The sequence below is a fragment of the Piliocolobus tephrosceles genome, chromosome 17 (assembly GCF_002776525.5).
Source record: "Piliocolobus tephrosceles isolate RC106 chromosome 17, ASM277652v3, whole genome shotgun sequence".
Taxonomy (NCBI): Eukaryota; Metazoa; Chordata; class Mammalia; order Primates; family Cercopithecidae; genus Piliocolobus; species Piliocolobus tephrosceles.
This window is the reverse complement of record NC_045450.1, coordinates 69,711,996-69,736,450: the sequence shown is the minus strand read 5'-3', so window position 1 is coordinate 69,736,450 and position 24,455 is coordinate 69,711,996. Positions and strand designations below refer to the sequence as shown.

Sequence of the window (24,455 nt, the reverse complement as noted above, 5' to 3'; positions counted from 1 at the left end):
ACACCACGCTGATTAGAAGGAGCAAAGGGTGGGTGGCTTAGGAAGGCACGGGTCCTACAGCAGTTTAGGATCCATTTCCGGGATCCTGGATCCCCACTGCAGACCCTCATGCCGTCCATCACAACCGACTCCCAGCTATCCTGAGTTCAAGGTGCCTGCTGGCACGCGCTTGTCACGTGGACAGGAGAAACTGCTGGCTGTGGCTTCCAGGGGGGTCTGGGCTGAACCAGAGGCACAAACAAAGCACAGAACCATTTAGAGTGCAGAGAAGGGCTGATCTGCAGCACTGGCAAGGCCAGAAAGGGGACTAGGGGAGAGACGGGAGGGAAAGAAAAAGCACAGATTGCCCCGCAGCACCACCCAAGCACCAGCTTAGAGGTTTGAGTGGGCCCGAGAGCCCACGCTTGTTGGGAGGCTGGCTCCGAGCACTTGGCTGTCGCACTGATGAATTACAACTCAAGGCTTCACAGAGAAACGCTCTGAATCACGATTTCTCATCTCTGAGAAAACCAAGATAACAGGCTGGGGGAGAGGTGAGAAGAAGGGTAAATGTAAACCTCATTTCAAAAGGAGAAGGTGGTAGATTCTGTGCAACAGATTAAGTAAGATACCCATGTCAGGTAGGTATCTAGAAAGAGGTTACTAACACGACGCTCTGCAAGCACTACGAAGGGGAAGTGGTGAGGGCTGAGGTCAGGAACTGGTGCCAGACCAAGCCCTGCTGTTGTTTGTGTGTGTGTTACAGACTCACAGATCAGGGAGATTGTCCTGTCCTGTAGAATGGTACACTGAGTTTCAGCAAGGGACTTTGCTTTCACCTTCCGTCTTTGAAGACGAGGCAGAAAAACATGGCCTGAGCAATGTGTAATTAGATGTATTTAGAAATATTGTATTTCATTACCCTAAAATGCATCTTATTTTCTTTTGCATTTTAAGATATCTGAAATCAGATGTGTCTTATCACTGTTTCAACTAGCCCATCATGGTACTGTGTAGAGACAAGAGTGGACACTCCTTTTCTATTTTTAAGCAATCAAAATAAAATAAAATAAAATAAAACAAATAAAAAGAGGCTGGGGGCAGTGGCTCATACCTGTAATCCCAGCACTTTGAGAGGCCAAGGCGGGAGGCTCACTTCAGTCCAGGAGTTTGAGACCAGCCTGGGCACATAGCGAGACTCTGTCTCTACAAAAAAATTAACTAAATCAGCTGGGCGTGGTGCCACACACCTGTAGTCCCAGTTACTCGGGAGGCTGAGGTGGGAGAATTGCTTGAGCCCAGGAATCAGAGGTTGCAGTAAACCGAGATTGCACCACTGCACTCAAGTCTCTGTAACAGAGAGAGACCCTGCCTCAAAAATAAAATGAAATAAAATACAAAAAGTACATAAATCATAATGATGCCATTCAATGAACCCTCACAAAGTGAATATGTCCACGCAGCCACCACCCGTGCCAGGATGTAGAACATTGCCATCCCCTTTTGGCCTCCTCAAAAGGTAAACGGATGGTACACTCTGGGAAGGGCACACTGCTGGCGACAGGATGATACTGTACAGAAACATCGATTTTGGCTGGGCGCAGTGGCTCACGCCTGTAATCCCAGCACTCTGGAAGGCCAAGGAGGGTGAATCATTTGAGGTCAAGAGTTTGAGACAGCCGGGCACGGTGGCTCATGCCTGTAATCCCAGCACTTTGGGAGGCTGAGGCGGGTGGATCACAAGGTCAGGAGATTGAGACCATGGTGAAACCCCGTCTCTACTAAAAATACAAAAAATTACCCGGGAGTGGTGGCAGGCGCCTGTAGTCCCAGCTACTCAGGAGGCTGAGGCAGGAGAATGGCATAAACCTGGGAGGCAGAGCTTGCAGTGAGCTGAGATCCGGCCACTGCACTCCAGCCTGGGCGACAGAGCCAGACTCCGTCTCAAAAAAAAAAAAAAAAAGAGTTTGAGACCAGCTTGGCCAACATGGTAAGGTCTCATCTCTACTAAAAATACAAAAATCAGCCAGGTGTGGTGGTGCACACCTGCAATCCCAGTACTGCAATCCCAGTACTTTGGGAGGCTGAGGTGGTGGATCACCTGAGGTCAGGAGTTCAAGACCAGCCTGGCCAACATGGTGAAACCCTGTTTCTATTAAAAACTACAAAAATTAGCTGGGCGTGGTGGTGGGCACCTGTAATGCCAGCTACTTGGGAAGCTGAGGCAAGAGAATCGCTTGAACCTGGGAGGAGGTTGCAGTGAGCCGAGATTGTGCCACTGCAATCCAGCCTGGGTGACAGAGTGAGACTGTCTCAAAATAAATAAATAAATAAAAATAAAAATTTGATCTGAAGTTACACAAGCACGATACTGAGAGGCAGCTCACTGCTTGACGGCTCACTTGCTAGGAGTCAACATGTGTGGAACTAACGAAAACAACAAACTCTGAACTGACCTTCAGATGCATGGACAAAAGCACCTGCCCCCAAACCACAGTGATGATGCCAGTCATTCTGCTTCTGCTGGTCAGACTATTCCTGGAACATTCTGTTAAATTTCACGCCTCAGGAGAAACGATCAACTTTCCATAGCAAGACTGTGGTTAGCCATGTCCAAGAATCTATATTCATTGTTATCCTCAAAACTTAAGACCAAAGAAACCCATTAGGATGCATCGATTGATTGATTGATTGATTGGAGACAGGGTTTCGCTCTTGTTGCCCAGGCTGGAGTGCAACGGCACGATCTTGGCTCACTGCAACCTCTGCCTCCCGGGTTCAAGCAATTCTCGTGCCTCAGCCTCCAGAGTGGCTGGGATTACAGGTGCCTGACATCAGGCCTGGCTAGCTTTGTTGTTGTTGTTGTTGTTGTTGTTGTTTGAGACACAGCCTTACTTGCTCTGTTACCAGGCTGAAGTGCAGTGGTATGGATCTCGGCTCGCAGCAACCTCTGCCTCCAGGGTTCAAGCGATTCTCCTTCCTCAGCTTCCTGAGTAGCTGGAACTACAGGTGTGCACCACCACTCCCAGCTAATTTTTGTATTTTTAGTAGAGATGGGGTTTCACCATGTTGGCCAGGACGGCCTCGATCTCTTGACCTCGTGATCTGCCCGCCTTGGCCTCCCAAAGCGCTGGGATTACAGGCATGAGCCACCATGCCTGGCCAATTTTTGTATTTTTAGTAGAGACAGGGTTTCACCATGTTGAGCAGGCTGAAACTCCTGACCTCAGGTGATCCGCCCGCCTCGGCCTCCCAAAGTGCTGGGGTTACAGGTGTGAACCACTGCACCAGGCTAATGCATCGTTTTAGAAAGGATAAGAACCTTGCAAAGGCATTTTAATTTAATAAGTGCTTGTGAGACTTAAAAAATTATGAAAGGAGGCCAGGCACAATGGCTCATGCCTGCAATCCCAGCACTTTAGGAGGCTGAGGCTAGAGGGTCACTTGAGCCCAGGAGTTCGGGACCAGCCTGGGCAACACAGCAAGACCCCATCTCTTAAAAAAAAAAAAATGATGAGAGGGAAAAGGCGAGAGCTACTAAGGGCATCCAAAGAAATTCCAAACAAACCCCGCCAGCATTGTGAGGGAGTCTAATAATCATATCACCTGAGCAAGGGTGAAAAAGTTGAAATTTGCCATGGCAGGGTTGGGTGCAGTGGCTCACGCCTGTAATCCCAGCACTTTGGGAGGCAGAGGCGGGTTGATCACAAAGTCAGGAGATCAAGACCATCCTGGCTAACACGGTGAAACCCCTTCTCTACTAAAAATACAAAAAATAAAAAATTAGCCGGGCATGGTGGTGGGTGCCTGTAGTCCCAGCTACTCAGCAGGCTGAGGCAGGAGAATGGCATGAACGCCTCAGGAGAAATGATCAACTTTCCATAGCAAGACTGTGGTTAGCCATGTCCAAGAATCTATATTCATTGTTATCCTCAAAACTTAAGACCAAAGAAACCCATTAGGATGCACCAATTGATTGATTGATTGATTGGAGACAGGGTTTCGCTCTTGTTGCCCAGGCTGGAGTGCAATGGCACGATCTTGGCTCACTGCAACCTCTGCCTCCCAGGTTCAAGCAATTCTCGTGCCTCAGCCTCCAGCCTCCAGGGAGGCGGAGCTTGCAGTGAGCCAAGATCGCGCCACTGCACTCCAGCCTGAGGGACAGAGCAAAACTCTGTCTCAAAAAAAAAAAAAAAAAATTACCATGGGGGTAAGTAACGTGTGAGACAAGACAGTGGTCTTTAAATGTGTGAGAGTCGCTGCGTATGAGGAAGTAGACAGTACGATTCTATGTGGCTCAGGAGAGCTGAGCCTGTAGTGGAGTTCCAGCAAGGTGGAGCCACCACCAACCGGAATAGTCCTCTGGGGTCTCCCTTTGAGGGAAGCGGGAAGGGGAATGGGGATGTCCGCTTATTAGCAGGTTATTAACTGGGAGAGGCCACTGGACCTCTAGAGTTTCTTGCCATTTCCCTTCTGAGATAACATTTTACAAAGCCTTAGGCGGTTCTTCTCCACTAAAACTGTCATAATGGCTATATCCAAAGATAGGTCCTATTTTATGACCTCCGGGAAGAGGAAAACATCTAAATTTGGTTCACAGTTCCCAGAACAAAAGAGATAAGGGTCCATCTGCTGGCTCCCCAACCCAGTGGGAGAATGAAATGCATTAAGTTCTCCACGAAGATGACCTCACAAAACTATGGCTTCAACTGGGTCCTTTCTTTTTTCTTTCTTTCTTTCTTTTTTTTTTTAAGACAGGGTCTCACTCTGTTGCCCAGGCTGGAGTGTAGTGGTGCAACCATAGCTCAATGTTAACCTCAAATTCCTGGGCTCAAGTGATCCTCCCACCTCAGCCTCCCAAGTAGCTGCATCTAATGCCCAGCTAATTTTTTTAACACATCTTTTGTAGAGATGGGATCTTACTGTGTTACCCAGGCTGGTCTCAAATGCCTGGGCTCAAGTGATCCTGCTGCCTTGGCCTCCTGAAGTGCTGGGATTACAGGCATGAACCAGTGCACCTGGCCCACTGGGTCCATTTGTAAATGCCTGTGAAGGGCAGGCTCTGTGCTAAGTGCTGGGCACATGGCAGGCAGTGCAGGGGATATATTCCCCATGACACGGAGCACACAGTCTACTGTTTCTGCCTTCCTTGACTCAGTAACAACGCACAAGGCTCCACAACAAACCCCACTCCACCACACTGCTGAAAACAAGGGGTGAGTCAGCCCCCAGGGGATTGGGGAGGGAAGGAAAGAAATACCATGGCTATAAATCAACAGCTCGGCTGGGCATGGCAGCTCACGCCTATAATCCTAGCACTTCGGGAAGTCGAGGCAGGAGGATCGTTTGAGGTCCGGAGTTCGAGACCAGCCTGGCCAACATGGTGAAACCGTCTCTACTAAAAATACAAAAATTAGCTGGGCATAGTGGAGCATGCCTGTCATCCCAGCTACTTGGGAGGCTGAGGCAGGAGAATGGCTTGAACCCGGGAGGTGGAGGTTGCAGTGAGCCCAGATTGCGCCACTGCACTCCAGCCTGGGTGACAGAACAAGAGTCCGTCTCAAAAAAATAAATAAACATAAATCAATCAATCAACAGCTCCTCCAGTCTTTGAAATTTCTTGTTTTTTCAAAAGCTGTCCTAAGTCCTAACTCAAGTCACCGCGCACAAGCACGCAGATGTACACTTTGCACTTTAGTCACTGTTTAATTGGTCCTAGGTAATTCCTGAGCCGAGAGCTGGGCGCTCGAGTTTCAGGCACTGAGACAGCCTGGGGTGATGGGTTGTCTACCATCAGCTATTACCATTGACTGAGTTGGTTCCACTACAACCGCGTGTTAGAACTCAGCGCAAGGCGTGCCCTCCCCAGGTGACGGGCTGCACTTCTTTCATAAAAGGACACGGCAGCCAACTCCGGGACAGCTGAATAAAATTTCGACAGAGACCGACTGAGCCTTCCACTCTCGCATAATTTGGCAAAATAAACAAATATTGCCCCAACCCCTTGGCACGGAGATGGCAACATATAATTACTGAACTGGGAGAGGCTCCCTAAGTGATGCAGGACTTGGGCCTCGTGAATGTGAATGAGGCCATTCTTGCACGGCTATAAAGATCAAGACTGGGTAATTTATAAAGAAAAAGGTTGTCATTGGCTCTACAGGCTGTGCAGGAAGCATCACGCTGGCATCTGCTTGGTTTCTGGGGATGCCTCAGGAAACTTATGAACACAGCGAAAGGTAAAGACGAAGCAGCCACGTCCTACGTTGCAGGAACTGGAGCAAGAGAGAGAATGAGGGTAGGTGCCCCACCCCCTTTTTTTTTTTGAGATGGAGTCTCGCTCTGTCACCCAGGCTGGAGTGCAGTGGCACGATCTCGACTCACTGTAACCTCCGCCTCCTGGGTTCACGCCATTCTCCTGCCTTAGCCCCTCGAGTAGGTGGGACTACAGGCGCCCACCACCACGCCGGCTAATTTTTCAGTAGAGACGGGGTTTCACCGTGTTAGCCAAGATGGTCTCGATCTCCTGACCTCGTGATCCTCCTGCCTCGGCCTCTCAAAGTGCTGGGATTACCAGCGTGAGCCACCTTGCCTGGCCTGCCACACGCTTTTAAACAACCAGATCTCATGAGAACTCACTATCTCGAGGACAGTGCCAAGAGATATGGCACTAAACCATTCATGAGAAATTTGCCCTCATGATCCAATCACCTCCCATCTCCAACACTGGGATTACAGTTCCACAGGAGATTTGGTGGGGACATAGATCCAAACCGTATCAGAACCCAAGGTAGGTGAGGGTGGAACGGAACCAACCTCTATTCTCTTTGGGCTTGGTGCTCAGCTCCCACTGGCCCCATGGAGGGCCAAAGCTAACAGCTGTGCACCGAGAACATCTGTGTCTCTCTGGGAGGAAAGACTGTGCAAATCCTCCTGGATCCAGGGATGGCCTGGGAGGAAAGACTGCAAACCCTCCTGGATCCAGGGATGGCCTGGCAGGCCACAGTGAGCCTCTGTTCAAGAGCCACTAGTGTCTGTCCCCACCTACCCATGACACCTGCCATCGCTGGCTGGGGCCCAAGGCGCTCTGCAGTCTGGAGCTGCTTGAAGCTGCCCACGCAGTTCTGCAGGGAGCAAGGACAGAGGGGACGTGGCCACCGGGCAAAGCAACCTCACAGAAGTACTCGGTGTTGGTGTCTTCAAGAAAGAACTTCTGCCCTCATCAGGCTGCTTTTCCCTCCCTCTCCCGCTCACACACACCCTGCGCCTTTGCTGAGGCCTTCTTCACTTCCCCCCGACTACCTACCTCCTTCTGGGCTGTGGCCAACCCAAAACCTGCCCCTCAATGCGAATAAATCAAAGAAATCGAAGAAATCGGAAGACTGTTACTGTGTTCCACTGTTTTCTACAGGTCGTTTGTGGTCTTCTGAAATCCTCCCTTATCTGGTTGATACATATTTAACAATATTTGATTAGTATTATTATCATCACTAGTATAATTTAGAGACAGAGTCTCGCTCTGTCACCCAGGCTAGGGTGCAGTGGCACAATCTTGGCTCACCGCAGCCTTCAGCTCCTGGACTCAAGCTACCCTCCCACCTCAGCCCGCCAAAGTGCTGGGATTACAGGTGTGAGCCAGCGCATCCAGCTTGAGAAAGTCTTTCAACAAAGCAAGAATCATATAAAAGCTTTGTTTTTTGAGAAAAAGAGGGGGGAAAGAGAGAGAGAGAGATCTGCTTTGAGATGCTAAATTCTTTATCAAGTCCAGATCCAATTGTGCAGCATGAGGCTCTGCACGTGGGTGACTACCTGGACACAGACACTTGATATAATGGATTAAAGACTACTGACTCTTAGAAACCCCTTTCCATGTCTCCATCCATACCTTTCTGACACTCCCTGTGGAAAGGATAGGCTCATGTGCTGACGGTCGGAGCCTTCATCTCAACCTGGAAGGTGGGGTGGCTGTGGAGGGCTTCCCTCCTCCCTCTGCAAGGTGCACATGGAAAGATGGGTGAGGGCATTAGGCGATGGGCTCCAGAGGCCCACAGGATCCTGCATATCAGGCGCTTCTGCTCACTCTCACCTAATTATTCAGCCTTTACTTTATTCCTGACTTCCTCATTTCTTTGTTTCATCCAGATTTTTCTGCTTAAGGCCTTTAAAACACGTCTTCTGGTTTCCTTATGGTTACTCCACAGGGAGTCAGCGCCGCCCCTGCCACCCTGCCCTGCCCACTGAAAGTGGCTAAAAGGCTAGACAGGCACAGAGAGGAGCTGCTGATGCCTGTGAGAATTGACCAGCAGCAGGCAGAAGGGGGTTGAAGAACCAGAATTTGAAGTACCACCAAGGTTGCGGTGAGTCTACCATGTCCCTGACCCTGGTATCCCCAGCCTGGACTAAATAAAACTCGATACCCAGAAGCGAGCAAGAGGGTGCCCGGGGGCTCCAGGATAAGCCTCTAACAACAGGAAAGGGGTCACCTGGTTGTTCTGAGACAGTGGGCCAGATCCCCGGGTTTTTTCTTTTCTCCCTGTCTCTCTGGTGCCCAGGAAATTCCATAGCGGCAGTGGTGGCAACAGTGACAGCACCAGCAGAGGGGTCAGCCGGCAGGGGTCTGAAGCTCTGAGGGAGGGAACCTTCCTTTCCAGCTACAGGAACGGTGGTCCAAAATGGGTGAAAAACCTGCTGGCTTTTTTCTCTGTGTCCTCTTCTTGCTTGGCCACAAAAGTAAGCTCAGTCACGGGAGAAGTGTGGCACAGCTGATAACTGAAGCCCTGCCTCCTGGCTGAAGGGGTGAAGACAGGAGGCCCAGGAAACCGGAAAGTGCTCGGGAGATTGCAGAAAGGGAGGAGCTGGGGAAAACAACTCCGTCAAGTTGTTACGAGCTCGTGGGCTCAGCCCTGAGTGAGGCATAAGTAAACAGAGCCCTCAAGCACAGACCCTGAGCACTGAAGGTCAGGACGGAGCATGCCCAGGGCCCACGCAGGCCATGGAGTGCTACACAGTGGACAGATCTGAAGAGCGGGCAAAGGCTTGGAAAACGGCACCAAAACCCACAGCAGAGTGGTAGGGACTGAGAACCTGAGCCCAAGCTGGTAGACTGCCTGCTAAAACCAAGGCACCAACAACGTTCCAGAGGCCTGAATCAAGAACCATAGTTTCCTAACGTAATATTCAGGACCAATCCAGAACGTTCAGGACCAATCCAGAATGTTTAGGACCAATCCAGAATGTTCAGGACCAATCAAGAACCACTCAGCATACAAAGAAGTTGAATATCCTCAACTCACATAGGAAAAGATGATCAACAGCTTATCTGAGCTAACAGAGACATTGGAATTAGCTGACAGACTCCATAGCAGCTACTATAAAAAACCTGGCCAGGCGCGGTGGCTCACGCCTGTAATCCCAGCACTTTGGGAGGCTGAGGCGGGCGGATCATGAGGTCAGGAGATTGAGACCATCCTAACACGGTGAAACCCCGCCTCTACCAAAAATACAAAAAATTAGCCGGGCATGGTGGTGGGCGCCTGTAGTCCCAGCTGCTGGGGAGGCTGAGGCAGGAGAATGACGTGAACCTGGGAGGCAGAGCTTGCAGTGAGCTGAGATGGTGCCACTGCACTCCAGCCTGAGCGACAGAGTGAGACTCCATCTCAAAAAAAAAAAAAAAAAAAAACCCTCCAAGAAGTAAGGAGGGGTATTCTTGACATAAAGGGAATGATCAAAAGTCTCAGGAAAGAAATAGAAGGTATAAAGGAGAACCAAATGGAACACTTAGAACTAAACATACAGTGACAGAAATTGTAAAAACCCACTAGATAGGCTCAATGGCAGAATGAAGATGACAAAGGAAAGAGTCAGTGAACATGAAGAGAACCCGGGGCTGCACACCCTTCCTGACAAGCACATTCTGGACCTAGGTTCCCTCTCAGTGTGTGTCACCAGCAGACCTCGAAGGATGGCACCAGCCTACAGACGCGGCGTCCATCTGAAGAAGGAAAGGGATTGTTTCTTGTGAGAATGAGGAACACGAACTATAACCGAGGGGGACTAGAAATGACGAAGGCAGAGCAGACGGGCCTCCCCTGGGCTGATGCTGGTTGGCGGTGGGCTGAGCATCAGCTTATGTGGGAAAGGAGGTGGGAGAATTTAGGGAGTTCGCAATATCAGAGCCCTGAGTTTTTCCATAGTTCTTCATCCTCTGTAAGGAGAAAGGTGTCACGGGCATGTAGAAAGCACTCTGGGTTAGGTAAGATGTTTGTTTTTAAGCTGCACAGGGTAAGAAACTGCTAAGAGCACAGCCATGAGTGAAAGATGCAGCTGCACAGCCGAGAAAGACACAGCGTGTGGCAAGAAAGACTTCACATGAGACAGCCCCAAAGGGTTGACTCCTACTCGGCTCTCTACATAAAAGCTCAAACAGCCAGAGACCAAGGGAAGGGCTGAAGCAGCTCCCTCAATGTGCAAAGCCAGAACGCAGGCAAAAATCAAGGGCAACGTCCCGGTTCATTTCCAGGGGCTATGGCACGACCCACCCCCTGTGACATTTCCTGTGACCCTTCCTCGGGTGGCTGTCCCTTTGAGATGCACATTATCGGTGGTTGCCGTCATCTGCCTAGCCCTGCAGGAGCACAGCCATGGGACTAGAATAAGTACAGAAAGTCCAAGCCAGATGGACAGATGGAAGTGGGCTACTCGCTGGAGCTCCACAAACCCTTGCAAGGTGCCCGCTGGTGCAGAAAGTGGCACTCATCCACACAGCCTGCACAGGCTGAAGCAGAGGCCAATGCACAGGGCAGAACCTGGTCCCCTGCCTGGCGGCAACTTAGGAGCACTGACTCTTCAAAATGAATCCCAATTCCAGGAAGTCCATGTCATGTCCTTAAAACAAGGTCATTGGGGCCGGATGCGGTAGCTCATGCCTGTAATCCAGAACTTTGGGAGGCCGAGGCAGGTAGATCACTGGAGGTCAGGAGTTCGAGACCAGCCTGGCCAACATAGTGAAACCCTATCTCTACTAAAAATACAAAAATTAGCTGGGCATGATGGTGGGTGCCTGTAATCCCAACTACTCGGGAAGCTGAGGCAGGAGAATCACTTGAATCCAGGAGGTGGAGGTTGCAGTGAGCCAAGATTGTGCCACTGCACTTCAGCCTGGGTGACAGAACAAGACTCTGTCACAAACAAACAAGGTCATCGGGCCTCTGCTTAAGTATCAAATATAAGGATCCCCCAAAGAACAGTGAGTGCTTGGCCATAAATCAGCCCTGATCAGCTGAAACCAGGCATGTGCAGCAGCCCCAGCCTCCCATTCACCTGCTCTTTCATGGCACAGAGATGTCTAGAAACGCATCTGACTGCGCTTTCTTTTCTATTTTATTTTTATTTATTTATTTATTACTTTTTTTTTTTTGAGACGGAGTCTCGCTCTGTTGCCTGGGCTGGAGTGCAGTGGCGCAATCTCGGTTCACTGCAAGCTCCACCTCCCAGGTTCACGCCATTCTCCTGCCTCAGCCTCCTAAGTAGCTGGGACTACAGGTGCCTGCCACCACGCCTGGCTAATTTTTTTGTATTTTTAGTAGAGACGGGATTTCACTGTGTTAGCCAGGATGTTCTCGATCTCGTGACCTCATGATCCGCTCACCTTGGCCTTCCAAAGTGCTGGGATTACAGGCGTGAGCCACCACACCTGGCCGGATGGCTTCTTAAGAGGGAGATTACTGGCTGAGCACGGTGGCTCATGCCCGTAATTCCAGCACTTTGGGAGGCTGAGACAGGCGGATTACGAAGTCAGGAGTTTGAGACCAGCCTAGCCTGGCCAACAAAGTGAAACCCTGTCTCTACAAAAAACAGAAATTAGCCAAGTGTGGTGGTACATGCCTGTAGTCCCAGCTACTCAGGAGGCTGAGGCAGAAGAACTGCCTGATCCTGGGAGGCAGAGGTTGCAGTGAGCTGAGATCGCACCATTGCACTCCAGCCCAGGTGACAGAGGGAGACTCTGTCTCAAAAAAAAAAAAAAGAGGAGCATTACTTTGTGGTGGTAGATGGACAGAGACTATGTTTCCGGGACAGCAGGGATCACTTCGAACCCCAAGAAAGGAAACACTGTCAACGTGTCCCCCTCTGGGATACTATGAGGGACCTGATTCCTGAGTCACCTCGCTGAACACTGTGACCTGCCCTAGATGACACAGGGGACACTTGCTGTGCCTTCCTGGGGACCAGAGTCCCTGCACACACAGTGGGCACCACCAGTTCACCTCCCCTCAGTTACAAACCAATACGACTGATCCAGTGTCTTCACTGCTGACGGGACAAGGGCCCAAGCCACAGAGAAGTTCATGAGTGACTACAAAAGGAAAAGATGAGGCAGGCTTCCTTCTTTCTGTCCTATTGAGGTTTTTAAGAAACAAAGATGGAAAAACGTTCATGCCAGTCTACAAACAAGAAGATTCAAGTAAAGCATTTCTTTTCTTTTCTTTTTTTTTTTTTTGAGACGGAGTTTCGCTCTTGTTGCCCAGGCTGGAGTGCAGTGGTGCGATCTCCGCTCACCACAACCTCTGCCTCCTGGGTTCAAGATTCTCCTGCCTTAGCTTCCTGAGTAGCTGGGATTACAGGCATGCGCCACCATGCCCGATTAATTTTGTATTTTTAGTAGAGACCGGGTTTCTCAATGTTGGTCAGGCTGGTCTTGAACTCCCGACCTCAGGTGATCTGCCTGCCTTGGTCTCCCAAAGTGCTGGGATTACAGGCGTGAGCCACCACGCCCGGCCTCAATTAAGGCATTTCAATCCATTAAACATCACTTTTCCTGGCTAGGCATAGTGGCTCACACCTGTAATCCCAGCACTTTGGGAGGCTGAGGTGGGTGGATCACTTGAGGTCAGGAGTTCAAGACCAACCTGGCTAACATGGTGAAATCTCAGCCCTGCTAAAAATACAAAAAATTAGTTGGGCGTGGTGGTGCATGCCTGTACTCCCAGCTACTCAAGAGGCTGTGGCATGAGAATTGCTTGAACCCAAGAGGCAGAGGTTGCAGTGAGCTGAGATGGTGCCACTGCACTCCAGCCTGGGTGACAGAGCGAGACTCTGTCTCAAAAAAAAAAAAAAAAAAACAACAACAACAACCAAGAAGCAACAAGCTCCAAACACTGTCATCTCATGCCCTGTTTGAGACGGATGCCTCACCAATGTGCACCACAGATGGGGGCTGGAGGTTATTTCAGTGCACAGGTGTGTGTGGTGTGTATCTGGGTAAGAGAACTTGCTTGCCAGGTTTGTGCTTTCAGTTGCAGCTGGGGGCAGTGAATGGAGTTGTTTTAGTAGGTCCTCACAAGGAATAACTACACAGCTATTTTTCCAAGTGCTACTGTACCTATCAAAATGACTATTTAAAAAGTATTTTTATACACTGCTAGTCTAAAATTGTATTTCGGTTTGTGCCTGTTATAACATATTAGCAAATGTAAAGAATTATTTTTCCCACTACTTGTTTATAAACCTCGTAGTTGTTAAAAATAAATAAGGATGTGTATCCCACTCATTATAGAAGTTATACACAATCACAGTTTTCTAAAATTTTTCTTTCCTTAAAAACTTATATTTGAATAAAAGGATGGCACTTTCAGACATTTCAAAAGTCTCTGCTCCTCCCTCTCAGGGAATCTCAGAAGCCTGCCTGCCTCCGAGTGCCACGGTGTGGCCTGACGAATGCCCTGCAGAAAGGCCAAGCCGACCGCTGCCTGCTGCTGCCTCTGTCCATGGCACTGCTGGGAGGGAGCCATGCTGGTCTGGACTGTTCTTTTCCACAACACTCAGTATTACCATTATTTACTACTTTTTGATAATGACATAATAACTATAACTCACATTTATTGTATATTCCCTACATACCAGACACTAAATATCTGATTTCATTCTCCAGTAACATATGAGCTAAAACTATTATCCCCACTTCATGGAGGAAGAAACTTCAAGGCTTGGCCAGGCGCGGTGGCTCAAGCCTGTAATCCCAACACTTTGGGAGGCCGAGACGGGCGGATCACGAGGTCAGGAGATCGAGACCATCCTGGCTAACACGGTGAAACCCCGTCTCTACTAAAAAATACAAAAAACTAGCCGGGCGACGTGGCGTGGCAGGCGCCTGTAGTCCCAGCTACTCGGGAGGCTGAGGCAGGAGAATGGCGTAGACCCAGGAGGCGGAGCTTGCAGTGAGCTGAGATCCGGCCACTGCACTCCAGCCTGGGCGACAGAGTGAGACTCTGTCTCAAAAAATAAAAATAAAAAAAAAAAAAGAAACTTCAAGGCTTAAAAGGGTTAAACAGTTGCCTGAGGCTACAGAGCCAAGATGGAAGTGTCTAGAAAAACCCAGGACTCCAGGCACGGGAGTCCACAGCCTTACAATATTTCAGGTATGGACAAGGACCCTGTCCCCTATTTGCTCATTTGGGGGATAGATAAGGACCCTTCACATAGCTGCAGTACAGCGGGGTGGATTAACTCTCCCTCTACCAAGAGCCATGGGAAAAGGCTCAACCTACAGGTCTCCTCATTTGGAAGACACACAGGCCACATGTAATTAGCAATTTGATATCCCATCCAAAGCATCTCAACTTCTCTAGTTCCCACTTTAGTAGGGACTGACTAACAAGGAGGGCTTAGCACTTTTCACCCATAAATGCTGGGCTTTCACAGAACATACTCGCTGCCAAAAGAAAAGAGTTGAATGTTATTAAAATAATTATAAGAGAATAAAGGATGTCTGCAAAGAAGTGGGAACAAAACAGCTACGCACTAATTAATTCTAGACTTTGTGTTACTCAAATAAAATCCCAGGATGTCAGGGTTACATGAGACTTCAGGCTTCTGGCAAATGGGTAGGGACTTGGCAGACAGATAAGGAAGGGACAGGAGTGGGCAGCGCAGGGGCAAAGGCTCGGATTCCCGGGAATTGTTTTGAGAGCGGGACACTGAAGCCCAGAGAGTGAAGTGACAAGGTGGAGCTGTATCCCCAAAGTCAAGTGGCGGTTTCCTCAGATGGGTCTAGAACCCCCACTTTCCACCTACCGTGTCACCAGCTGGAAACACAGAGAACCAGGGGAACCCAGGGTCCCTCCCGTCCCGGGTGGCTTGTCATCTCTCTGCTCAGTGCCAGGTCTGGGAATTTCACCACCTGAGGCTGAAGAGGACAGCTACTGTCTCTCTGCCCTTCTCCTTTCCTTATAGATGGAGGCAGCGCCCGAGTAGAGATAAAAGGTGTTACTTTGACGAGTTCAAGCCATTCACTTGGCAACCATCTTTAAGCCCCTACCAAGTACTAGAACTGCGATAAATCCTAGGAAAGAAAGATGAATGGGACACGACCCTTCCTTTCCCAAGCACAATCCAGAGAGATGCACACAGAAAAGATGACAGCCATATGCCACGTTCTCTGACTCCAGGAGGAGCCCAGGAGCAGAACTCTACTCTGCCCGGGGCGGTTTTCAAGGGCTGCGTTCTTTGGGTGAAATCTGGTAGAAGCCTGAACCTGCCAGTCATATAACGGAAGATATTCCGGACAGAGGAAACAGTTGGCGCGAAGCGACAGGCGTGAGGTGGTTTGCTATCCCCCACATGGCTAATTCAGACTGATTCCGACCTAGTTGGAGAGTTGGGAAGGATTAAAAAAATACTGCCTAGTCTAGCACAACTTCAGTTTCTATTTGGAAGTATTCCCCAAAACCCTAAAACTGAAACATATATAATCAACCACTTTTCTACCCATAATAAAACAGGAGCTGAATTCTTATTTAGGGGACCTTAATATATAACAAGAATTAAAATACATCTCATTCTGCACTCTAGTCCTGCTTTGCAATATGCAAATGCATTTTTGAGGAGCCTGGAAATGGTGGAGTTGGCAGATGTTTACTTGCATGTGAGTGAAAAGAAAGACGTTTCTGTGGCTGTTTTGCTTCAAGGGTATCTAAATAGGTTCCAAGGACTGCTTTAAGTGTATTGATCCACAGTTCTCAAGGCACATGCTTCTCTAGATGGCTTCTCTGCAAAATTCTCATCTGTAGTTTACAAGTGGAGCCAATTTTCTTTCATCTCAAATGCTTTGGCTGCAGGCCGCTCCCATTTGGTCTGTGCTTTTAGGAAAAGCAATGATAGATTGGGGAGGGTTTAACCTGAACGGAGAGAAGGGAATGAAAAGATGGGGCCTGCGTGGAACCTCTCAAGTTTCCTGAAGTTAAAAACCTTCCCGACATTACCAGAGGCAATACCAAGACAGCAACAAATGTGTAGCTGCGATGATTGGCAGTGGAGTTTCTTTTTTTTTTTGAGACAGAGTCTCGCTGTGTCACCCAGGCTGGAGTGCAGTGGTGTGACCTCAGCTTACTGCAACCTCTGCCTCCTGGGTTCAAGCGATCCTCCTACCTCAGCCTCCCAAGTAGTTGGGATTACAGGTGTGAGCCACCACGCCCAGCCAACAATGGGGTTTCTTGACAAAGGCACTCTTAACATTTGAGCTGGGTCATTCCTTGTGGTGGGGGCTGTCCTTGCACTATAGGATGCCTGAGGCACTCCCGGGCCCACCCACTAGATGCCAGAAGGACCCCTGGGTTGTCACAACTGCAAATGTCTCCAGGTGAAAATTCCTGATCTACATTAACTCCAAGCAACAGCTTCAAAGCATCTCAATCTCTGCACTTGCTTCCTGTTAAAAACCCTCCTATGGCCGGGCACAGCGGCTCACGCCTGTAATTCCAGCACTTTGGGAGGCTGAGGTAGGCGGATCACCTGAGGTCAGGAGTTCGAGACTAGCCTGGCCAACATGGTGAAACCCTGTCTCTACTACAAATACAAAATTAGCCAGGCGTGGTAGCGCATGCCTGTAATCCCAGCTACTCAGGAGGCCGAGGCAGGAGAATCGCTTGAACCCGGGAGGTGGAGGGTGTAGTGAGTCAAGATGGCGCCACTGCACTCCAGCCTGGGTGACACAGTGAGGTCCACCTCAAAAAAAGGAAAAAAAAGAATAAAGAAAACCTTTCTTTCTTTCTTTGGTATCACCATCATCCAAAAAAAAAAAAAAAACAACCCAAAAAAGAGTAATCATGCCAGCAGTGGTGGCTTACACCTGTAATCCCAATATTTTGGGAGGCTGAGGCAGGGGGATCACCTGAGGTCAGGAGTTCAAGACCAGCCTGGCCAACGTGGCGAAACCCCATTGCTACAAAAAATACAAAACTTAGCCAGGCATGGTGGCAGATGTCTGTAGGCCCATTTACACAGGAGGCTGAGGTGGGAGTATCACTTGAGCCCAGGAATTCAAGACCAGCATAGGCAACACAGCAAAACCCCATCTATAAAAAAAATAAATAAAAGTAGCTGGGCGTGGTGGCACATGTCTACAGTCTCAGTTACTCAGGAGGTTGAGGCAGGAGGATCACTTCATCCCAGGAGGTTGAGGCTGCAGTGAGTCCTGATCGTGCAACTGCACTCCAGCCTGGGCAACACAGTGAGACCCTGTCTCAAAAAAATAAAAAAGAGTAATCATAAAGACCTTTGATGATACATAAGTCCCTACATAAAACAGTGTTCTGTGTTACAAGGAACCTTGTGACATTAAATGGCCCGGGTTAAAATAGGCTCCCAATGGCATTGACTACTCTGTGGCCTCTAGAGCAGCAGGAGAATTGAGGGTTTGTGTTTGGCCTCCGTCCACTCAATCAGTCAACAAGTATTACTGAACATCTACAGTGCACCAGGCATTGCTCTGGGTGAAAGAGACAAAGGCCTGGCCCTCAGGGAGCTTATGTGCTAGTCAGAGAGCAAAAAAGCAAACAAAAGATATTATAGCCATCATCTGTGCTATGAATAAAAAACGTCACTAACAGGTCAGAGCTGTGCTGCCCACTGTGGTAGCTGCTGGCCACATGTGGCCCTTGAGCCCATAAATGTGCTTGTTCAAGCTGTGACCTGCTGACCACACCAGATTTCAGACTTTGGGCAGAAAAGAGAAGGTAAACTATCTCATTAATAATTTTTATATAGATTACATGTAGAAATAATAATATTTTGGATATACTGGTATTGGGTTACATAGAATAATAGAATCTATTAACAAGACATTCTTTCTCTTTTTTGTTGAGGCTGACTCTGGCTCTGTTGCCCAGTCTGGAATGCAGTGGCCCAATCTCGGCTCACTGCAACCTCCGCCTCCCAGGTTCAAGTGATTCTCCTGCCTCAGCCTCCCGAGCAGGTGCCCGCCACCATGGGATTACAGGTGCCCACCACCATGCCCAGCTATCTTTGTGTCTTTTTAGTAGAGACAGAGTTTCACTGTGTTGGTCAGGCTGGTCTTGAACTCCTGACCTCAAGTGATCCACCCACCTCGGCCTCCCAAAGTGCTGGGATTACAGGCATGAGCCACTGCACCCGGCCAATTAAAAAATAGATTATACTGCTAGATATCCTTACTTGTTTAAGGTGGCTGCTAGATTTAAAATCACACATGTGGTGCGTCTTGCATTTCTGCTGGACTGTGCTGGGTTAGGGAAGGTAGCTGGCAGCAAGTAGCACCTTCAGCCTGAGAAAGCAGGGAGGTCACTACGATCCGGAGGCCATGGGGCCCAGCCCAGGGAAGAGGCAAACTCAATGCTCTTCAAGGGCACGGACCTGGGCCATTCTATCCATAGCGACGCAGTGTGGTCCAGTGGGATGCACAGAGGTGGTGTGGAAGGAGCTGAGGGTGGGAGGGCTGCAGGGATTTGCAGGCCAAGTTACAGACTTGGGAATACATCCCAGGAGCAACTGGAGGGTTTAAACCTCGGGAATGCCGTAACCTCGATTTTGGAAAGATGCTGGACTCTGGCCACTGTGTGGAGAGTGGACTGGCATGCTAGCAAGAGCAGATGCAGGACCACAGGCGGCAGGCGCTGCCTCACGGGGCCCCTCCGCTCTTGGCCACTCCAGCTCACTTGGGAGGGTTACCTGGAGGAGGGAGAGGGGATGTGAGACACGCAACTTCTTTCCCACAGCATACATGACTTTGTTAACTCTACTTCCATTACATTTCTGATTATGTAGAATATCGCTTCCTTCCACAAGAGCAGACTCGTAAAGTGTTTTTTATTATCCAAATTGGGCCTTGGGATTCTAGGAGCGATGTTGTTCTGTGTAATGAAGTTCAACATAATCTGCCTCTTACTGAGTAGAGTGGGGATTCGACTAGTTTTACTTCATTATCGGATTTTCTATTCCCTTCCAACCACTGCAAATTAAGTTTTTTAAAAATTATGGGGAGGGAGTCTTAGGTTTGATAGTGACACATGGACACTGCTTTGGTCTCATGTCATTCTTTTATTTCATTCTCGATACCTACTATTCACTCAGAATGTGGTTCTCTTCCCTCAGGAGGCTTCCACCCCTCCTTTCACGGCCCCATTTTGTATCCCAGCGTCCAGCGTCCTAGGTTCATCCGACATCCCCTAACTCAAGGATGTCAGCGTCACAGCGGCCGTCCACACGCACTGACTCTGGCATTTTCCATTTGTTCCACTATTTCTAGATTCTCATTTTCCCCTAGCTCATTGGTCACTTTTGTCACTGAGTCATCTGCTTGTGAGTCATGCCTGGCTATGATGTAAAGGCCAGGAAAATGTCTCCAAACACACCTGGCAGAGAAAAGGATGTCACTGAAGAAGATGGTCTGTCAGGCACATGCTTTCCTACATGGACTCAGTCATGAAGAGAAAAAAAAAAATTCCCTTCTCTCTCCTTTCCTTCTTCTAATTTACCATCCCCATCAGCCTTGGCTAGAAACTACTCCTACAGAGCAATGGGTCCTGGCCATTCATTTCTGATATTTAGAGGCAGGAGAACATTTCTGGAATAAGGCCAGAAACCCTGCAAGAATGAAAGCAGGATTTTCTCAAGTCAGGTTCTTCCTACTGAGCGAGGCGGACCTCACACACACACTGCCGCTGCATCTCTTTCCTTCTGGGAGCTATGAAGATCCCGTGTCACACGGAGACCACCAAACTGTGTGTGAAATAAGGAAAGGTGGGAGCCGTCCCAGGGGAGGCAGGGCTGGGCAGGTGTGACCACATGCAGTGTGGTGCCCTGGACTGGATCCTGGAACAGAAAGAGGACAGTACAGGCACACTGTGGCAGTCACGCAAGGTCTATGGCGCAATATGTAAGCACACCCAGGAGGGCTACTGCCCGCTCGTCCACCCCACAATCAAAGGCTCCATCTGCAAGAGGGCAGATGGAGACGAGTGCAAAGGGCCAGAAGGCACCGGCACTCTTTCCCAGTACCAGATAATCACTAAAAACACCTACAGTAGAAAGGAACAGAGCACGGACACATGCTACGACAGTGACGAACTATAAATGAATCTAGTTACAAGGCCACATACTGGACGATTCCATGTTTACGAAATGTCCAGAACAGGTGAATCCATGGAGACAAAAACTGGATTAGTGGTTGTCAGAGGCCAGACTGGGAGGTGGGGGCAGAGACTGCAAATGTGAAAGGGGTTTGGTTAATGGGATGATGGAAATGTTCTGAAATTAGATTATGATGAAGGCTGCACCACTCAGTAAAACTACTAAGAATCACTAAATTGTACAATTGAAATGGGAAAATGTTATGATATCTAAAACATACTCAATAAGCTGTTAAAGAAACAAACAAAGAAGGAGGAAAGAAGCCTGTTTAAACACTCTACACAGGCCAGGTGTGGTGGCTCATGCCTGTAATCCCAATATTTTGGGAGGCCAGGGCGGGAGGATTGCTTGAGCCGAGAAGTGCAAGACCAGCCCAGGCAACATAGCAAGATCCCATTTCTTTCTTTCTTTTTTTTTTTTTTTGAGACAGAGTCTTGCTCTGTTGCCCAGGCTGCAAGTGCAATGCCGGGATCTCAGTTCACTGCAAGCTCTGCCTCCCGGGTTCACGCCATTCTCCTGCCTCAACCTCCCGAGTAGCTGGGACTACAGGCGCCTGCCACCACGCTTGGCTAATTTTTCTGTATTTTTTTTAGTAGAGATGGGGTTTCACCGTGTTAGCCAGGATGGTCTCGATCTCCTGACCTTGTGATCCGCCCACCTTGACCTCCCAAAGTGCTGGCATTACAGCTGTGAGCCACCGCGCCCAGCCAAGATCCTATTTTTACTAAAAATAAAAAATAAAAACAAATTAGCCAGGCATGGTGGCGCATGCCTGTAGTCCCAGCTACTTGGCAGACTGAGGTGGAAGGATCACTCGAGCCTGGGAGGTCGAGGCTGCAGTGAGCGGTGGTTGCACCACTGCACTCCAGCCTGGACAACTGAGCAAGATCTCATCTCTAAAAACAAACAAACAAAAAACAAAACAAACATTGTAAGCAAAGTGAGGGAAGATTCTGACACTAGAAGACTTGAGGTCAAAGCCTTCCTTTTACAATCTGGGAGAGGCCGGGCGCGGTGGCTCAAGCCTGTAATCCCAGCACTTCGGGAGGCCGAGACGGGCGGATCACGAGGTCAGGAGATCAAGGCCATCCTGGCTAACACAGTCTCTACTAAAAAATACATAAAACTAGCTGGGCGAGGTGGCGGGCGCCTGTAGTCCCAGCTACTCGGGAGGCTGAGGCAGGAGAATGGTGTGAACCCGGGAGGCGGAGCTTGCAGTGAGCTGAGATCTGGCCACTGCACTCCAGCCTGGGCGACAGAGCAAGACTCCGTCTCAAAAAAAAAAAAAAAAAAAAAACAATCTGGGAGAGGAGGGTCCCCACAGAGCCGGGTGGAGACCAGGGCTTCTTAAACCACCAGCTTCCTGTGCCACCAGCATTTCTTCGTCACCTGCTCTGTGCTGGGCACTGGGCTAGGCCTGGGGAACGGAAAAATGAGCAGGACAACACAGGACTTGCAGAGCCACTTCTGACCTGCTCAGAGAGGAACGGGTGGCGAAGAGGGCAAGAGACAGGCGCCTGCCACGGGACAGGGGACAGACCCAGCACCGCTGTGGCCCTGTGCTGAGAACCAGGGGCTCCGGGAAGATGTCCTGGTGCCTGGGGCTTTGAGAGCCAGGTGGAAATCAGAAGGCTGAGAGGAAGCAGGGTAGCTGACGGCTCAGCCTGGGGAAGGGGCAGAGGCAGGTGCACAGGTGCGAGGTGGGGCTTAGGGGCCCAATGCCCTGCAGAGCACTTGTCTCTGGTGACAGGGGGTCTCAAAGGTGACCCGCACTCTGTCGGGAGAGGCGGCACAGGGGAGAGGCAAAGAAACCCAGGCCCAGAAATGGGCTGCCCTGACCCACGTGCTGGCACTGCTCTTACACACTGTGTGACGGAGGCATGTTACTCCGCCTCTCTATGCCTCAGTTTTCTCACCTGTGAAACGGGGACAGTAACTGTGGCTACATTACACTGTTTTTGTGAGGGCTGAAGTGACAGCCCCATAAGGTACTGGGCACACAGCTGGGCGTGGACAGAAGAAACCCTAAAAATATGAGCCATAATAACGACCACACAATTTTTATACCTCAGCCACATAAGGTAAACTGTCTCCGTCACCCTCCTTCCAGGGAGTCCTCCGTACTCGCCCTGGACATGGCAAACCCTACCCAGTGAAGTCTAAGGCACAAGACTATGAAAACCACTCTATAAATAAAAGCACTTTCCCCACACTCTTGCCCCACATTTAACTGTACAGACTCATTTCTGCTAAGCACCTTCCTTCCCCAGATAAACTCCTTGGCAGGAGTACAGCCATCGGCTTTTTTTTTTTTTTTTTTTTTTCTGGAGATGGAGTTTCCCGCTTGTCGCCCAGGCTGGAGTGCAATGGTGTGATCTCAGCTTACTGCAACCTCCACCTCCCGGGTTCAAGCGATCCTCCTGCCTCAGCCTCCTTAGTAGCTGGGCTTACAGGAACCCATAACCACGCCTGGCTAATTTTTGTATTTTTAGTAAGAGAGAGGGTTTCACCATGTTGGCCAAGCTGGTCTGGAACTCCTGACCTCCAGTGATCTACCTGCCTCGGCCTCCCAAAGTGCTGGGATTTCAGGCATCAGCCACCGCGCCTAGTCTCATCCGCTCTTAACGGGGAAACAAGTCATCTGTCACCACAGATGGGCTGTGGCGAGGTTGGAGGAAGGACGGATTGAGGGGAGGGATGGCGAGCATGACCCATGGGGTGAGAGGGATGAAGGTAATTGGGGACATTAAAAGGAGATCAGATCTCTGGAAGGAGACACAAGAAATGGGCAGTAATGCCGCTGGGGAGGGTCACTGGGAAGCGGCGGGGGCAGGGAGGGACAAACTACGACATCTTTCTGTATCATCTGAATTTGGTGCCATCTGCACATATTACTCAGTCAAAAATAAAAACAAATAAAGACGGGGCATATTGGGTATCTGGGTGACAGATCCAGGAATTGAGGCCTCTCCAGCTGCAGGTGCCAGTCACCAGAGAAGTCAGCTGGCACCAGTCCTGCTCTACCTTTCCCCCACCCCTGCCCCCACTCCCAGCCCAAAGGGAGAAAAGTTGCTCTGTGACCTCCCTGAGGGCTCATCCTTGGTCACATCTGAGACGCAGAAGCTCTGGAGGCCTTGGTAAACAGCCCTTCCAAATCACACGCGGGAGGAGGCTTCTACATACGCCACCGCCTCTGGGAAGCATTGCCTAAGTGGGAGGGCACTGTATTCAGCCGCGCCATTTATTTCACTGCTGGACGCCGATGAGCTGTTCCTCCACTACAAGGACCAGTGCAGCAAAACGCAAAGGAAGGGAATCATCTCTCTGGACCCCTGCAGAGTGCATCGGAGAAACCCAGTGTCCTGACCTGGGGCAGTGGTGGCGTCCCTGCCGGGAGGGGTAAAGAAGCTGTGGGCTCTGCAATCAGAATTGCGGAGATTCTCACTGTCAGGAGCTGCACGGCCTTGGGCAGGTCACTGGATTGCTCGCCCTCTTCATGGTGAAGCACAATGGTCAGCACTCGACTCCCAAATCGTAAGGATCATGAATGCTTCTCGTAAAAATGTCCACATCCCTGTCATTATCCCTAAAAATAACCGAGCACCTCTTGCCAATTTTTCCCTTTAAAACGTCACTGCATCTTGATGCTGGAAGGCATTACGGATTGAATTTAGGCGCCCCCGCCCCTGCAACCCCTGGACCCAAAAGATATGTTGAGGTTCTAGCCCAGGGAACCTGTGAACTTAATTGAAAATAGGGTCTCTGTGGGCCCGGCGCGGTGGCTCACATCTGTAATCCCAGCATTTTGGGAGGCCGAGGTGGGCGGATCACGAGGTCAGGACGTTGAGATTATCCTGGCTTACACGGTGAAACCCCATCTCTACTAAAAATACAAAAAATTAGCCAGGCGTGGTGGCAGGTGCCTGTAGTCCCAGCTACTGGGGAGGCTGGGGCAGGAGAATGGCGTGAATCCGGGAGGCGGAGCTTGCAGTGAGCCGAGATCACACCACTGCACTCCAGCCTGGGCGACAGAGCGA

General features: G+C 49.8%; 1 protein-coding gene across 6 annotated transcripts in view; it reads right to left on the bottom strand.

Annotated features, from left to right (window-relative positions):
* KIAA0513 (KIAA0513 ortholog) overlaps nucleotides 1-24,455 on the bottom strand; it is a 60,629-nt gene that overhangs the window by 31,234 nt on the left and 4,940 nt on the right. For 3 of the 6 annotated variants that reach the window (XM_026447259.2, XM_026447261.2, XM_026447263.2), the window contains exon 1: nucleotides 8,463-8,971. The exons of the other annotated variants lie outside the window; for them this stretch is intronic. The gene's annotated coding sequence lies outside the window, so the exon portion shown is untranslated. Of the gene's footprint in view, nucleotides 1-8,462; nucleotides 8,972-24,455 lie in introns of those variants that run through there. 6 annotated transcript variants of the gene reach the window in all.